Source organism: Equus quagga, chromosome 21, assembly GCF_021613505.1.
Source record: "Equus quagga isolate Etosha38 chromosome 21, UCLA_HA_Equagga_1.0, whole genome shotgun sequence".
Taxonomy (NCBI): domain Eukaryota; kingdom Metazoa; phylum Chordata; class Mammalia; order Perissodactyla; family Equidae; genus Equus; species Equus quagga.
Genome location: NC_060287.1, coordinates 22,619,307 through 22,637,046, shown reverse-complemented (window position 1 = coordinate 22,637,046; position 17,740 = coordinate 22,619,307). Strand labels below are relative to the sequence as shown.

The 17,740-nt window shown below is 37.7% G+C and overlaps 1 pseudogene; it reads left to right on the top strand.

Moving 5' to 3' along the window:
- Positions 1 to 13,871: 13,871 nt before the first annotated feature.
- Positions 13,872 to 14,609, top strand: LOC124231368 (60S ribosomal protein L7-like; annotated as a pseudogene).
- Positions 14,610 to 17,740: the final 3,131 nt, after the last annotated feature.

Sequence of the window (17,740 nt, the reverse complement as noted above, 5' to 3'; positions counted from 1 at the left end):
CACATTGGTTTTTAGGGCCTTAACGTGAATTTTGGTGGGTCACAAACATTCAGTCCATAACACTTGGCATACCCTCACCCACTAGCTTCCCCTAGTAGTAATCATGGCTATCCAGTGCAGGGCGTTTATTATACTAGGCTCTGGATTATATACATTAGTCAATTTAATTCTCAAAACGGGCTTACAAGAGAGAGATTTTCATTACCTTTACAAATGGTAAAGCCAAGTCTTGAGAGGTTGAGACTTTTCTGAAGATCAGCTAGCATGTTAGGAAGTCAGGGTTCCAACCCAGGTGCTGTAATGCATCAGAGCAGATGCTTTAAATCAGTGGCTCTCAGACTGTGATTGTCAGGCCAGCAGTATCAGCGTCACCTAGGAACTCAAGTGCTTGAGTCTGACCCCAGAGCTGCTAAACCAGAAGCATTGGGTGGGGTGAAGCTCTTTATGTTCTAGCAAGCTTTCCAGGAGATTCTAGTGCATAGTGCACAGATTTAGTACATACCTGCTGTAAATAAGTGTAAAAAAGGAAATTATAGCTAATTGGCTCCTTATTAGTTTCCGTGTTAATATTGGGTAATGTCGATGTGAACAATATTCATCAGATACATTATATCATTAAAATAGTCCAGCACTTGTGGCTCAAAAACACTGTATTGAAAACCTCCCCATCCTTCAAGGTCCAGTTCAAATCCCACCTCCTCCATAAAGGTTTTTTTTTTTTTTTTTTTGCCTTTGTCAATGCTATTTTGCTCGTATCACTAATGTGATTAATATAAAGTATCATCTATTCATCTCTGTCAGGGTTGGGACTATCTTCCATCATTTTGATTCAGCACAGCAACAACCAGTGTCTCATGTATACTATTTCCTCAATAAACATTTGTTGGGTTAATGAATGTGTTTCTAGTTATAGAAAAACATTACTTCGTTCCTTGTGATTGAAATTCTGCACTAGAATAATTTGTGATTATAAAAAAACTAATGCTTCCCTCCGTTTTCACTCTGGTATGATATTTATTTTGAACTATTGCTATTTCCCAATAGAGAGGAGCATCTCATTTATAGTAAAATTCATAGATAATTCCTAAATGTGAAATTAAATTGAAGGATAATACATAACAGTTTAAAATGCCTAAGCATTAGGGAATAGGAGGCATAACGAAGTAAATTGGGAAATTTAATATATGATTGTTTTTGGGATAATTGAGCATTGACCGCATGTTGAATTGACTTACAATCAACTAAATAAAGACATCTCGGACAATGCTATTACTTTTTTTTTTTTTAAAGATTTTTTAATTTTTCCTTTTTCTCCCCAAAGCCTCCCGGTACATAGTTGTATATTCTTCGTTGTGGGTCCTTCTAGTTGTGGCATGTGGGACGCTGCCTCAGCATAGTCTGATGAGCAGTGCCATGTCCACGCCCAGGATTCGAACCAACGAAACACTGGGCCGCCTGCAGCGGAGCAGGCGAACTTAACCACTCGGCCACAGGGCCAGCCCCAATGCTATTACGTTTTATTTGCCTCCTATTTTTCTGCTTTCCAGTCCATCCATACGCTGTTTCCAGTGTTATTTAATAAGAGAATGTTAAGAATTTGGTCCCATTGACCATAAAGATAGACAGACTCTGGTGTATCCAAATAAGATTTTTGTCTGTTCGTGCTAGTACTGAAGTATGCTCCTGCATATATGTTCTGCACCACTGGTTTTTGTAGTTATGTGCTGCTCCATCTACCTGACGTATCTTTGCATCCTAAACAGCATCTACCTAGGATAAAAGAAGTACTAGCCAAGATGTATTTGGTTTGATAGCCTCTTTGGCGCCACAAATTCGATGGGACACAATGGATGTTGCTGACATCCATGAATGTCAGCTAACCAAGGCTACTACAGAGACTAAAAGCCAAGGGTCCAAGTCATTATGTAAGTGTGATGCTCGTAGAACTACTTCAAGTGTTCCTAATGGTTTGCGAGGGGTCAAAGCAGAGCTGTGCCTTAACTGGATTGCCAAGGAAAAAAGAAGGAAAAGCCCTGATTTGTAGCATTTACTGATTTCAAGCCATCAACTTGAAAATGTGCATCATCAACTCTCCAGCATACCACTGGGCTAAACAGAAATGGATTTTCTTTTTTTAAGAATCAACCCCAGTTTTTGCTTCCTATGCTTTAGTGGCAATTCAGGACTCAGCAACAAGTAAACACACAAAGTATCTCAAACATAACCTTTTGATTTTAGTTAAAACGTCATCCTATGCCAGTCAATACAAGAACTGAAGGTTGAAATTGAGAAAAATCTCTTTAAATGTGTCTTTCAGGTTTGTCTCAGATAGGTACTTATCTCCAAAAACTAATTTTTCACTTCCTTTCTCCCTTGAAGCCAAATTTTACCACAATCTTTGATATGTTCAGAATCAATAGAATCACGTATCCTTCTCCAGCCGATATTCGGACACAAGACTTTCAGATACAGTTTCTGCGGTAGTGCAGGAAGGCAGGGGGATTGAGTGCAAGAGAGCAGTTCTTGTTTTAAAGTTCAATGAGAGCACTTAAACTGTGTGACATCTAGCTTCAGATGAATGAGTCTGACCAATGAAATGTGGTGCACAATTGAAACAGAGTGAAAGGATGCAATGATGGTAGAGGGCTAGTGGGCATATTTTTGATGTGATAAAACTAGTGATAAATTTTCTTACACAACAGCTGCAAACATCTGAAGAATAGGAGGACATTCTTTGTCTTAATTTTTTGCTCCAAATAAAGAAGAAATATTTTGTCATTTGTCCTGAAATATATATAGTCATTTTTGTCCTGAGTAAATAACTTTCTAGAAATTTACTTAAAAGCAGAGAAATGTAAACTTTATTAAAAATAAAATGTCTTTTATTTATTACCAAATCTGATAATAAAAGAAAAATAAAAGGATGCAGACCGGCAGAGAGGACCTAAAATTGGCAACATTTTGGTGCATATACTTTCAGACACTTTACTGTAATGCTATTTTGTCACCTGATTTTTTTTCCCTTAAAATATTTTTACATGTTAATACCTATCTACCACCTGATTTTGATATTTAATATTTAGTTTCATATAAAACACATCTAAAATTATTTTCTTGGTATGTAGATGTGAAATTACTGGGTCAAAATACTGGAATTACTTCCTCAAAAAATAGATGTGGAATTTTAGGTCAAAGGTCAAACGTGTTATCCTGACTTCTTATACATATCACCAATTACTCTCCTCACACTTTGGACCAATTTATATGCCATCAGGAGCTCATCAGGAAGTAATGAAGTAATGCATTTCTCTACCACGATTTCTTTTTATATATTTTCCCAACATAACATGTAGCACATTAAATTATAATTGTTTCTCATTGTCTTACTTTTGTGTTAGGAATAAGCCTTTCAAATTTTGTTCAGCTACTGGATCTTTTTTATGTTAAGTAGGATATATTTGTTACCGATAACTACCTTAAAATTATCACAAATTTAGCCACTTAAAACAATACAAATTTATTATCTCCCAGGTCTGTAGGTCAGGAGTCCGGTGAGCTCAGCTGGTTCCTCTGGCCCAAGTTTCACAAGCTGAGATGGAGTTGTTGGCAAGCCAGACTCTTATCTGGAGGCTCCGAGGGAGAGTCTTTTCCAGCTCCTTCAGACTGTTGACAGAGTCCAGTTATTTGAGCTGCAGAGGGGAGGTCCCTGTTTGCTTGCTGGCTGACAGTCATGAGCCCCTCTCAGCTCCTTAAGGCCACCTGAATTCCTCATCATGTTGCCACCTGCATCTTCAAATCAGCAACTTCCCGTTGAGTCCTCCTCACCCGTCGAACGTTTCTGAATTCTTCTGTGGCATCTCTTCTGCCTCCAGCTGAAGAAAGTTCTCTGCTTTTAAGGGCTCATGTGATTTGATTGGGCCCACCTGGATAGGATAAGCCAGGCTAATCTTCCTGTTCTGGGTCTGTAACCCTAATTACATCTGCAAAGTCCCTTTTGTCAAGTAAGGGGTAGTAGGATTCTCCAGAGAAACAACCAAAAAGATACATATATATATTTAGTTATATTTATAAGATATAATATTTATTTATTTATAATATATAAATATTTATTTATTTATTTATTATGAGGAATTGGTTCATGCAATTATGGAGGCTGAGAAGTCCCACGATGTGTTGTCTACAAGCCAGAGACCCTGGAAAGCTGGTGGTGCAGTTCCAGTCCAAGCCCAGAGGCCAGAGAGCCAGGGGAGCTGATAACATAAATCCCAGTGCTATGGCAGGAGACGATAAGATGAGATGTTTCGACTCAATCAGGTAGGCAGAAAAAAGGAGCAAATTTCTCTTTCTTGTGCCTTTATTCCATTCAGGCCCTCAATGGATTAGATGATGCTGTTCACACTGGGGAGAGCTATCTACTTTACTGAGTCCATGCATTCAAATGCTAATTTCATCTGGAAAATACCTTTGTAGACACACCCAGAAATAATGTTTAATCTGGGCACCTCAAGGACAGTCAAGATGACACGTAAAATTAACCATCACATAAGGCAATATATTTATTGGTTCCAGAGGTCAGGGTGTGGATATACTTGGGGGCCATTCTTCCTATCACACCATACAAGACCTCCACTATTTGGTTTGCCTGCCACATTTCTCAGTTCTAGAGCAGTAGTAGAAGGTTTCGTCTTTCAGAACTGAGGGAAAGTGTTCATAAACATCTGTAATTAGAATTATTTACTACTTAGTTATTTACAAATGAACATATTCAAATATACTCAAAAGTAGAGTGAACGGTACAAAGAAGTCCATGTACCCATCACCCAACTTCAACAATTATCAGTATTTTCCAATCTTGATACATCTATTTGTTTACACTCTGCTTTTTTGTTTTGATGTATCTTTTGCTGGAAGAAAATATCTTTATTTGTATAAAGATATCTTTGTACATACATACATACATACATACGTATAAAGACTAATTAAGCTTTAGATTTTATTGGGAATTTTAATAGATTCAGATAAGATATGTTAAAGAACAAAAGGATGTTAATTTAACAAAGCAAAAAGAATACTAATGCTTTCCTCTTATTTAGTGGTTGGAAAATAACATTTGGGGTATTAAAATCTTGCCCAACTTCCATAATTGCCATTATGACTCATTGACATTTTGTATTAATTGCTTCACAATATAGAATTCTCTTATTTCGTTCTTGTGCTGGTATGTAAGAGAAAGTTGCATGAAAGGGAATGGGAGAAGTAGTAAGCTTTTCTCAGAGAATCTAAGAAATGAAACTCAAATTGCACAACATTTCTTTTTCCTCTTTTCTCTTGATGCCAAGCCTGGGGTATTTGCAGGGTAAGTTATAATAGAATTTACTTAAGAAGATATTTTACTGTAATAACATGAGTGCTTGCCATCATTGGGCAGTATGGAGGTATAAATAGACCAAAATCCATGGATAATCCAAAAATAACATTTCTGTATTTGCGATGTGTTTTCATATCGTATTTAACTGAGCATGTGCTGACGTTCTGGGAATTTAGTTTGAACAGAATAATAAAGTACACCATAAAAGTCTGGCTTCAGTCTATGAACACCTGGCTCTGAGACTGGTGAAGGGCTTCCTCTTTCCAAGTGTTCCCATGAATAGGAAAATTATGTTCAACTGTTTCACTTAAAAAAGCTCTTTTCTATGTAAATATTTCACCACGTTATCTCTTATTCTTTTTTTCCAGTTTTAGAGAATGATATATTCCTCTTCCACAAAATTGGACATTTGTGCTTTTAATTTTGAACTTTCCCACCTCCTCTGGAACCATGCTTCACTGAGTATCGCTTCTTCTGCCTCTATCCACCTTTCTTACACTTTCAATTACTCTCATTTAATTTCACAATCACAAATATGCACAACTTCTCTCCTGAGAAACACAATCGCTCTATTTCTTTTTTCCCTTTAACAATGAACTTTTAAAATATCCACTTCATCAGCACCTATCTGTTTTTAAATTCATTCTAATTTACTTTCCGTCCTCATCCTGTTTACAGTGCATTCTGTACAACCCCTAGCAACTTCTTATTCACTGAATCCAATAGCCTTTTGAATTTTCTCAGTTGTCTTATTCGTTAACCTTATGTACCAATTGACACCATTAATCAATCAACCCACTCACCCTTTCTTTGCCAAAATCTCTCTTGTGTCTCTTTAAATACTTTGTTATCTCCTTGTTCTTATGCCACACCTCCAGCTACTCTCTTTTCTTCCTTCATAAGTGATATCCATTCAGATGTCAGTGTCCCAGGAGCATCTGTCCCTGGCTGCTTCCTTTTCTCTCTATTTTGAGCTCTCCTCTTGAGCAATTTAATCTCATGGCTTCAACTCTACTTTCCATGTGAATGGTTTCTCAATCTATGTTTATACTCCTGAATTTTCCCCCAAAGTCCAGTCTCAATTTTCCAATTTCTGGCTTGACATCTCTATCTGGATATTCTTCTAGCACATTATTTTTAGCAGTTCGAAGAATTGAATTTCTCATCTTCCCTTTTAAATCTGCTTCTATCACTATTTCCCATTGTTGTTACAGCCATTACCTTGTCACACAGGTTCAACATATCAAGGTCATTTTTGATTCCTATCTTTCTTGTCCCTTGTCAAAACAACAAATACCCTTATGTGTGTCTCCCTTCATAAATATCATTTAATTTCTCATTTCCAGTTCCGTGACCTTTTTTATGTTCCAGAATCCAATTATCTTTGAGTAGGAATATTGTGAAAGTATGTTGACTTTTCTCTCCATCTACTCTACCCAGTTAATGTGCGGTCTTGCCAGTTTAATCTTTCCTGATTTTAGTTTTTATAATATCATCCTCTGCTTCAAATCTTCAATGACTCTCTTTTGTTAAAATAATAGTTCTCAAGTGGGGGTGATTTTGTCTCCCAGGGGACTTTTGGCGATATCTACAGAAATATTTTGTTGTTATAACTAGGGCAGTGGGGTGCCGGGATGTTAAACATCCTACAATGCACAGGATAGCTCCCTACAGCAAAAATTATCTGCCCCCAAATGTCAATACTGCTGAGGTTGAAAGACCCTGATCTAAAGAATAATCTATAAATAATTAACTTCACATTCTCATCCTTATCTACACTTCAATTACAATCCCATGGGATTTTTATAATTGTTCCTCTTCTCTATTTCCTACCTCTAGGTCTTTGCTTATACATTTTCCCCTCTCACTGGCATTTTCTTTCTTACTTGTCCTCTCAAAAAGAAAGGAAAAATCCCAATACCATTCATCTCTCAGTGTTCAGCTTTTTTGCCATATCTTTCACACGACCCTATAATAATTCCAGTTGAAAGTGATGATGCTTTTTCTGAATCTTGCTAAGGGTTCTCTTTTGGTATCTTTCTTATCATTTTTTGCCTTTAATAGTTATTTATGTAAATGTCTTTAAAAACTTACTGATCTTTACATTTCTTTAAATAAAAGCATTATCAAGATATAATTCACATGCCATAAAATTCACCCTTGTAATTATACAATTTAGTGATTTTTACTATATTCACAGAATTGTGCAACCATCACCACTATCCAATTCCAGAACAGTTTCATAACCACCCAAAGAAACCCGTACCCTTTAGCATTCGCTCCCCATTTCCTCCTTCCCCCAGCTCCTGACAAGCACTAATCTATTTTCTGTGTCTGTTTTAACTATTCTGGATGTTTCATATGATTGGAATCATATGATAGGTTGTGGCTTCTTTACTCAGCCTTATGTTTTCAGGTCTAAAGACTGTCCTGGAAAAACCATGATAAAAGATGTTCTGTCCATAGGATTGGCTTTTAACTTTGCAGATACTGAGCAGTTTATTCAAGACTTTCCTGGCTTGTTTTATTCATCAACCAAGTTCCATTCATTTTTGATCTTTCAGAAATGTGTTGAAACTTCTTATTTGTTGGCAAAATATCACCTACCCCCTCCATTTCCCTACCACATTTTCTTCTTTGTAATGACTTTATTCCTTTTTATACTTTTTTATTAGTAGGGTGGTTTTGTAAGATATTAGAGAAAAATATGCGCGCAAAGTCTGCCATCTTCACAGAATTTCAAAGACAAGAAAATTATTGTTCAGCTTTGGCATTTGTGGAATAATTGATGCCACTAGTAGGGCTGTATTAACTATGATTTATGTTAAACTATGATTTATATTAAAATTAGGATCTGACTAAAAAGAATGTCAAGGATATGGTGTTGATGGTTAGAATTAGTGGAGAAAAAGGCTTAGAGCAAGATTTAAAGCATCCATAAAGTATTTGTATACAGAGAATCTTGCTAATATAGCCAAACTGGGCATGAGGTAGTACGAAATGATGACTAGTCTGAGTTTTAAAAATTTTAAAAGAAATGCAAGTTTTAAACTTTTAAGTGTGTGCTCCACTGCTTTCTTAGATCATTTGGATTATTAGGGGAAAGACCATTTCAGGCAGAGGGAATATTAAGTGCAAAGCAGTGGTCAAGGGGCTTCCCTGTTCTCTTTAAAGAACAGCGATGAGGTCAGTTTAGTTAAGATGAAATGGAAAAGGCAGAAGTTGGGGGAGATGTGCTCAGAGACGTGATAGGGGCTAGATCACATAGGTGCCCACATATCACGGTAAGGCTTTTAGCTTTTATTCTAAGTGAGTTAGGAAGCCAATCAAAGGTTGTGAGTAGACAGATGAGATTCTATTTTAATAGAATCTCTATCTCTGCACTTTGGAGAATACGCTGAAGCTGGACAAACACATAGAACAGGGAGGGCAGTCAGGAAGTGATTGCAGGAAAATAGCAAAAATAATTGTGTCTTGGGCTGGGTTGATGTACGATAAACAGTCAATTATGGACATGTTCTGAAGATAAAGAGAATTTACTGACAAATTTTGTGCAGAGTGTAAAAGAAGGGAAGATATCAAGGATGACACGGAGTTTTTGGTTGATAACTGGAAGGATGCACTTGCCGTTATATTTGATGGGGAAGACTGGAGAGAGGGCCAGTCTGGAGCTTGAGGGAGGGGGCAGACAGGTGGTTATCAGGAGTTCGGTTTTAGTCATCTTGTTTGAAATGCCTTCCAAGTGATTTGTTGGGCAGGCATTAGGAATTCAGAGGAGGGGTTCCGATGGGAGATGTAAATTTGGGAGTCTTTAGTGTGTGGATGGTACTCACAGCCATGAGACTGGATGAGATGAACTAGAGGAAGCACGTATATAAAAGAGAGAAGCAGTTCAGGGATTCAGGTCTGGAGCACTCTAGAATCTAGAGGTCAGGAGATAAGGAAGAGCCAGCAAAGGAGGCAGAAAGGGAGAGAGGGCGGGTGAGTGTGGAATCTATCTCCTCATGGGATGGCAAGCTGTGTGAGGATAGGAATCATATGTGCTTGGTCAGTGTTGCGTCCTTTTCTTAGTATCTCATTTACAGGAAGCAATAAGTACTGACTCAATGAATAAAACAAAATAGACACTATATCCATAGCTTGGATATGAAGCAGAGAGTTTCTTTTCTCCATGCTACCAAATTCTTGATCTTTTTGAAAGTGCTTTTGTTAGGCACAATGACTGAAGATGTATGAATTCTTCCTTTTCAGATCCAGGTGTCTCGTATCATTCTCACACTGGTGGCCCCAACCCCAAAGGGCAGCAATTGATTATTCTTTTACCCTTCTAGATTACGCAGGACAAGGTGTTGAGTGTGGACCAGCTTCTTTTGCTTCCTCTAAGACTCATGGGCGATAATCAGTCTGCACGTGCATTCTCAGAGAGGAAGAGGAATTCCTTTAGGTCTTTTCTCCAATGCTTTCTATATTTTCTTTTCTCTCAGTCCAACACATTCTCCTATTTGATTCTTTTGTGTTTTGGAAGAAAGTCACTTATGACCTCTTAAAGAGACTTTCACAACTGCATCAGTCTTCTGAGCCCTCAATTTAGCATCACTTGCGTCACCAAGCACTCCAACCAAGGACCTAATGAGTCATTCTTGTCCCGTTACTCGGGTAATATTCTAATGCGGGTATAACAAAATGATTTCCTTGGTGGTGCCTAGAAACTGTTTGTTGACCTAGTTACAAATGTTCTCTACACTGTGCACTACTATACAGTATGGAAAATCTATTTGAACATATATTTTAGAGTACAATGATACAATAAAGACTAAAGCTCACAATTTTACTTTCAAAGTTTTTGCCACGGGACAAAGTAACAAATTCAATTCATGAGGCTCATAATTATCAACAAAAAGGCCTAGAATGTACAAGAGAATACATTTTTGAGTTTTAGTGTTCAAAATTCACTGTGACAATTCTTAAAGCTGTTGGAGAGATGATGAGGACAAATATGTCGGAATGCCGTAGAAATTAGCGATATCCTCAGGCTAGCAACTGAGTGAGGCAAATCCTAATTTTGAAGGAAAAAAATGAAAAGAAAAGAAAAAGAAAAAGTCATTACCTTCAGAAGAACCAAATAACTGTCCTTCTTAAGTTGCTTACATTGTTATGAAAATATCAAGCATCCTGGTACTAATGGCTTAGAACATCCTTCTATTCACTGCTTTCCAAGTTGGTAAACAGAGAAAGTAACTAGAGATCTGGACTTCTAAATCTGCACTTGTATGTTCATTCTGGGCAACATAGTGATAAATGCGTAAAGCATGTGTCAAATTTCTCCGTTAATCCCTTTCTCCTTTTCTCCATAGAGGCAACTTTTGTTCGAGGAATCTATAGTGAGGGTGAAGTTGCAAACCGTTATCTTGCTAATTTTGGTTTGCAAATTTCTGATGACCAGCTTTACATAGAAATATGTCATATTATGAGACAATTATGAGAAATAAATGACACTTCTTTTTCTGTGGCATCCTATGCTTTATAAGGAACACTTGAAGGGTTTCCTTTCTCTCCAATTTAGAAAACGCATTGGGATTATAGTTTAAAAGTAACATTTATGTAATTTGTTACCAATCTTTGATGAACTCTAAGAAGAGAATGGGACATTTGCACTAGGTTGAAATGGTTCTCAAACTTTACCAGAGTTCATTAAACTTAATCAAAGAGTCCTCTCGCAAATGACATGCAGGCTGAATAAAAGTTTCCACATAGTACAAAATCTTTTTGTATTAAAATTTACAACTTGTATTTTAATTTTTCTCCTCTTTTCTACTTTGTTACATACTATTCTCAAGCTCTCATGTTTAAATTCATACGTGTTAAATATTGTGCTAAAATGCATTCTTGGATGATCATTATACTGACTTAAAAAATCATTTTTCTTTAGTCTTGTTCATTGTCATGAAAACAATGAAAACCCTCCGAATTTTTGCTGGCTTATTGATTGCCTTAGTCTGCTTGGGCTGCCATAACAAAAACAATAGATTAGGTGGCTTAAACGACAGAAACTTAGTTTCTCACAGTTTGGAGACTGGAGTCTGGAAGTCCAAGATCAAGGTGCCATTAGTTCTGTTCCTGGCAAGAGGGCTCTTTTCCTGGCTCATAGATGGCTACTTCTCCATGGGTGCTCACATAGCTTTCCTCGGTGCATTCACATAGAGAGAGATCTTTCTCTCTTCTTCTTCTTCTAAGGCTACCAGTCCTATTGGATCAGGACTCTACTCATGACCTCATTTAATCTTAATTACCTCCTAAAGCCCCATCTCCAAATACAATCACATTGTGCGTTAGGGCTTCAACATATGAATTTTTAGGGGACAAAGTTCAGTCCATAGCACTGACATATCAACAGATCTAACTATATGAATGTTTTCAGTGGTTTAGCATCCTGCACAATGTTTCAATTTCTTTTTCTTTAAAGATTTTATTTTTTTCCTTTTTCTCCCCAAAGCCCCCCGCTACGGAGTTGTATATTCTTAGTTGTGGGTCTTTCTAGTTGTGGCATATGGGAGGCTGCCTCAGTATGGCCTGATGAGCAGTGCCATGTCCGTGCCCAGGATTCAAACCTGCAAAACCCTGGGCTGCTGAAGCGGAGTGCACAAACTTAACCACTCAGCCACGGGGCTGGCACCAATGTTTCAATTTCCACGATCAACATTTACGGAGAACTTACTCTGTATCTGATGCTATGCTTGATTTGGGGCATTATAAAGGTGAATGAAAGAGTCTGCCTGTAAGCTTATAGTCTAATCAATGAGATTGACCTGTACACCTACAAAGATGGTAATACCATGTGACAAGCAAGTAGAAATGTACACATGCTATTCCAGCAAGAATGTCTCTCTATACTGTGATTCCCATCAATATATCTTAATTTGCGGGTTTTTTTTTTTTTTTTTCGTAGTAGTAGTCCATTATTTTCTGCTCTGATCTCTGACATAGCGGATATTGTCCAGTGAGCCACAAAAAATTCTGTTATGGTTTAGGTAGAACATTTTATTCCTGAGCTGCCTAAGGATCTTGTGCCAGAATTTATGCTTGTTTCAGTGACTGTGGCAAAGCTTTTCCTGAGGCAACATCTCTCTTTGGTCTTATCTCTTCCTCAATGTACCATCAATATGATTTGGAAAGTTTAGATGATTTTCACATCCTCTAAGTCAATTTATTGCCCTTATCAACTAATCGGTCTGTTTTTAATTGGAGTTGACTCACTTGCCACTTACGAAAAATATTTTCTTACAGACTTTGAGTTAAAATTAATCAAGTGTTAAAGGTTTACAATTGCATCAATTTTCTGTTTTGATGTAAAATAAAATTAGGTGTTCATACCCCATCAGTGTGTTATGTAATTTATGCTTGGCCACCTTTTCATTAGTCATGAATAGTTCTGAAATCATTGGTATCAAGTGGGGCCATAAGCAGGACCACAGATAACACACTTTTGAAACTCTCTTTCGTATCAATGCCACTATCAGACCTTTTCAAGGTTGTCCTACGGTTAATTTCCCAAACTAGGCTATAAATTTCAGGAGACACCCCAAGTTTTTAAGGGTTGAGCCTGGCTTTGTCCCACCAGCTTCCTCAGGACTATTGTAACTGTTAGGTTTTAAAACTGTTTCTATGTGTTTTGCCTCTTTATTTGTTTTAGCTGGTGGACACACCTTTTCCTTTTTAAATTGGTGTGTCGATGGACTTTCCTTGTAATAACAGTTGACATAATCCCATTGAGCTGAAAGAAAACACTACTAAGGAAAATACCGGCTACTTCCAACTTTCTCAGACCTCCACAAGGAGGAATGTGTGTCAAGCCAGGGTCAGGCAGAGAAAGCGATACCAATGGGTGCAACTAAGAATTTCAGGTTGTCAGGCAGACTTGTCTTTGCTTGGGATTTACATCTGTACCCCTACCCTAGGATACTGAATGGGAAGACTGGCAAATATTTTAAACAAGCAATATCAATCATTGCTGGCAAATCCTCAGGGATATGAACATTCCTTTGCTTTGGTGGTAGGAGTGTAAATTCCTCAACTGTTTTGGCAGATAAATGTGGAAGCAATTGTTTGAATTAAAACTACTATATGTTATACAACTATTCCAGTTCTTGAATCCTAACTTATGTTAAAAAAAAATCACATTTGGTAAAGGACATATACAAATGTAATGCTATTTGTAGCATTGTTTGCAGTGTCAATAAACCATAAACAATCTGAATGCCCATGAATAAGGAATTAAACAAATCATGGCACATGTGCACACACACACACACACACACACACACACACACACACACCCCATGGAAAATGATGTGTTGGGTTCCATAAATGTTCCAAATGGGAGAGATGTTCACAATATAAAGTGAAATGAAAAAAGCAAACACTGAGTAAAATGAATAATATCCACCTGTTAAAAAAAATCAAAATGTAAAAATAGGTTAAGTGGTCCTCTTGTCCAGCTAAAACCATGGAGGGGGCAGAAGAGAAGAAAAGATGGTTCCTGCTGTGCCAGAGCCCTTAAAAAAAAGTGAAGGAATTTCACAGAGCTAAAGATCAAGCACCTGAGAAAGAAGTTTGCCCAAAAAGTGTTTTGAAAGGCAAGGAAGAAGCTTATCTACGAAAAAGGTAAGCACTATTGCAAGGAGTATAGGCAGGTGTCAGAACTGAGACAAGAATGGCTAGGATGGCAAGAAAAGTTGCCAACTTCAACATACCTGCAGAACCCAGATTGGCATTATCAACAGGATCAGTGTGAATGGTGTGACCCCAGAGGTCTGAAAGGTCTCGCAACTTCTTCATTTTTGCCAGATTTTCAATGGTACCTTTGTTAAGCTCAACAGGGCTTCAGTTAACATGCTGAGGCTTGTGGAACCATATATTGCATGAGGGTACCTGAACCTGAAGTCAGTAAATAAATTGATCTACAAGCATGGTTATGGCAAACTCAACAAGAAGTGAATTGCCTTGACAAATAACATGTTGATTTCCCGATCTTTTGGTAAATGTGACATCATCTACGTGGGGAATGTGATTCATGAGATCTATACTGATGGAAAATGCTTCAAAAAGCAAAGAACTTCTGCTGGCCCTTCAAATGATCTTCTCTATGAGATAGGATGAAGAGAAAGACCATCATTTTGTAGAAAGAGAAGATGCTGGGAACTGGGAAGACTAAATCAACAGACTTATTAGAAAGATGGACTAAAGTGTCTACCATGATGACTTTTGTAATCTGGTCAGTTAATAAACAGTGACTGTTTTCAGATTGAAATGTAAAACAAAAACAAAAACAACCCCCTCCTCCCTAAAAAAACAAGTTATGTGATTGACCGAAGAAAAATTGAGACGAGTACACACCCAATTCTTCACACTTGTTACCTAAGGGTGGTATGGCAGAGTTATTTACTTTTCATTTCATTTACTTTACATTTGTTCATTTAGTATATCAGAAAAGGGAAGACATAGACAGGAGAAAAGAAAAGGTGGAACACCATTCTGGTGGTGAGTGCTGGGTGAGAAGAGAGCCGGACAACAATATGGCAGCCAGCCTTGTTATCTCCCCCCAAATGGAAGCAGGGGGCTGCCTGTGACTTTTTTATTTGGTAAGGAAGATTGGCCCTGAGCTAACATCTGTTGCCAATCTTCCTGTTTTTGCTTGAGGAAGATTGTTGCTAACATCTGTCCCATTGTTCCTCTATTTTGTATGTGGGACACCACCACAGCATGGCTTGATGAGCAGTGTGTAGGTCTGTGCTTAGGATCCGAACCCATGAAACCAGGCCACCAAAACAGAGTTCACAAACTTGAACCCATAAACTGGCCCACTATGCCACTGGGCCAGCCTCTGATTTTTTGAGTACAGAGATTTGGAGAAGAATGTGGAATGAAGAGGAAGAGAATGACTGGATCACCCAAGTTGCTTGAGTTACTGGTAGCTCCTCTCCCTGTACTCTCTTCCTAGTTACATGCAACTGTGCAGTAATATCCTGCCTCAGGAGAAGTTCTGCCCTTACCTATGCCAAGCTCAAGCTCCAAGGGTGGGGAGGATGAGGGCAGCAGAGGGTTATTGATGGATGAAGGTGCATGTACTCCAAGTATGAGTAGAAACTTCCAGATGAGTCAAGAAATTCACCAGATATGCATGCTTCCCTCCTCATCTCACTCACAGAGCTAAGCACCAATTTGCATGTGGGTGTTACTGTCCAAAGATTTACTAGGAGAAGAACATGATAGGATAATATGTGAAATTATTAATATATGCTTTTTCTTCTCCCTCTATATATTTTCCTCTCTCCGTTTCCCCTCATTCAAGCAGATAGTTGGCCCTGGGGAAATGTGAGGCAGGATAATGTTTCTGGCTATTAATTTTCAGTAACCTGAGTCTGAAGGAGAAGTCAGGCAAGATTGCTAGAAAAGACAAAATGAAGGAGGATTTGTGGGCATTGACCAAGTGTCTCGGTCAGAGACATGATGGGAGGTAAATTTACCAAGATAGAAAGAGATTCCCATGGGAATAGAGGAGTGGAGGGAGGAGGTGAAGGGAGGAGTCTGTGAGAGCAAGGAGATAGAGTCAGTGCCCAGTTTCCAGCTGCATAAACAAGTGAATGTTAAGACCCCATGGAGGAAACGGATGGTTGGTATTGACACCGATGAAATGAAGAGGTTTCATTCCCCCAACAGCAGACATTTCGGAATTACAAAAAATGCTGCACTGAATATCCTTGTGTCCCTGTGCAAGAATTTTTCTGGGATTTATACTTTATAAGTTGACTTGCTGGGTCCTAAGCTTCAAACTTTGCTAGATATTGCCAAAATACTTTCCAAGTTATACCAATTTGCTCTCTCAACCACTTATATATTTTTTTCTCAAATGTAAACTAAGTATTCTATGGTAAAACTTTGATGTTCATTAATCATCAGCAATTAACATTAAGAATTTGAAAGTTTCTGTTTCCTCTAGCTCCTCATCATTACTTGCCATTGTCAGACTTTTGAATTTTTTCCAGTCTGACCGACATGACAGGGTATCTTGTTTTACTGTGCATATTTCTATTACAAGCAAGTTACAGCTTTTTTTTTTTTTTTGTCTTTATTGGTCATATAGAGCTTTTCTTCTGTGAACTGAAGGTTTGTATTCATTTCTTTACTGGGCTTTTTATCTTTTTTCTTATAGGATATTTTTATATATTCTAGATTTCAATTATTTCTCAAAATGTCTTGTAAATATTTTCTCTGTCTCTAGCTTCCCTTTAAACTTTGTTTGTGGTGTCTAATGTATAGTAATGTAAAATGCTAATGTAATCAAATGTATTCATCTTTTAGTTTGCAGTTAGAGATTTGGTCTTTTTTTTTTCTTAATAGACTTTATTTTTTGGAGTAGATTTAGGTTCCTAGCAGAATTGAGCAGAAGGTACGTAGATTTCCCTTGTACCTTCTGCTCCCACATATGCCTGGCCTCCTTTATTATCAACATCCCCACCAGATTTGTTACAATTGTGAACATTTTTATGTTTTAAGAAATCTTTTCTTACTTGAATGTTCTGAGATAGTCTCCTACATTTTCCTCTAAAACTTTTAAAGGTTGCTTTTAGCCTTTAAGTCTTTAATCCATGTGGTCTTCCTATTTGTGTATAGAATGAGGAGGAATTTAATTTTCAGATACATTTTACAGCTTGTTCCTCAATCACACAGGGTCAGGCCATCTTATTGGCAGTTTCACCTGCAACCCCACTGAAAGATCCAAGATAGCAGAGCAGTTCATAGCAGGCATCAGGACTGGACATTGGGTAAACCACTGGGCTCACGGACAAGCCTGAGAAACCAAACAGTAGACTAGTGGTGTTAGCGGATTAATGAGTGGGGTGATTGCTGTGGAGTTCCCAATGTCAGGGACATTGGCTAATGGGGAACCATGGACATTCACTGACTGAAAAAGGATATAACTGGCCTGGCTGCACAAGTGGATATCAGGATTTGCGCCAAATCAACCAACCAACCAGCGAACATAGCAGCAAATATGGCAGAACTAACACAGCCAAAATACTTTCCATGCAATATAGACAACCCAGAGGAAAGTATTTTCAGAGTAATGTTTCCTCTCTGTAATATCACTAATTTATTTAACATATACTATAACCTTTAAGTTTCTAAAAACCGGGACATAGTGGAGAGAAGGAAAAACTCCTGTTTTAATTGTTTATTTGGAAAAAATAACATTTATACTTATTTCTCCCCCCAAAAAGAATAAAATTAAATCGATTTTAATAATTTGAGGAGAGATTACAATTTTTTCTTATAAAATTTCTTTTTTGTAAGCAAGACAGCTACACAGAATTT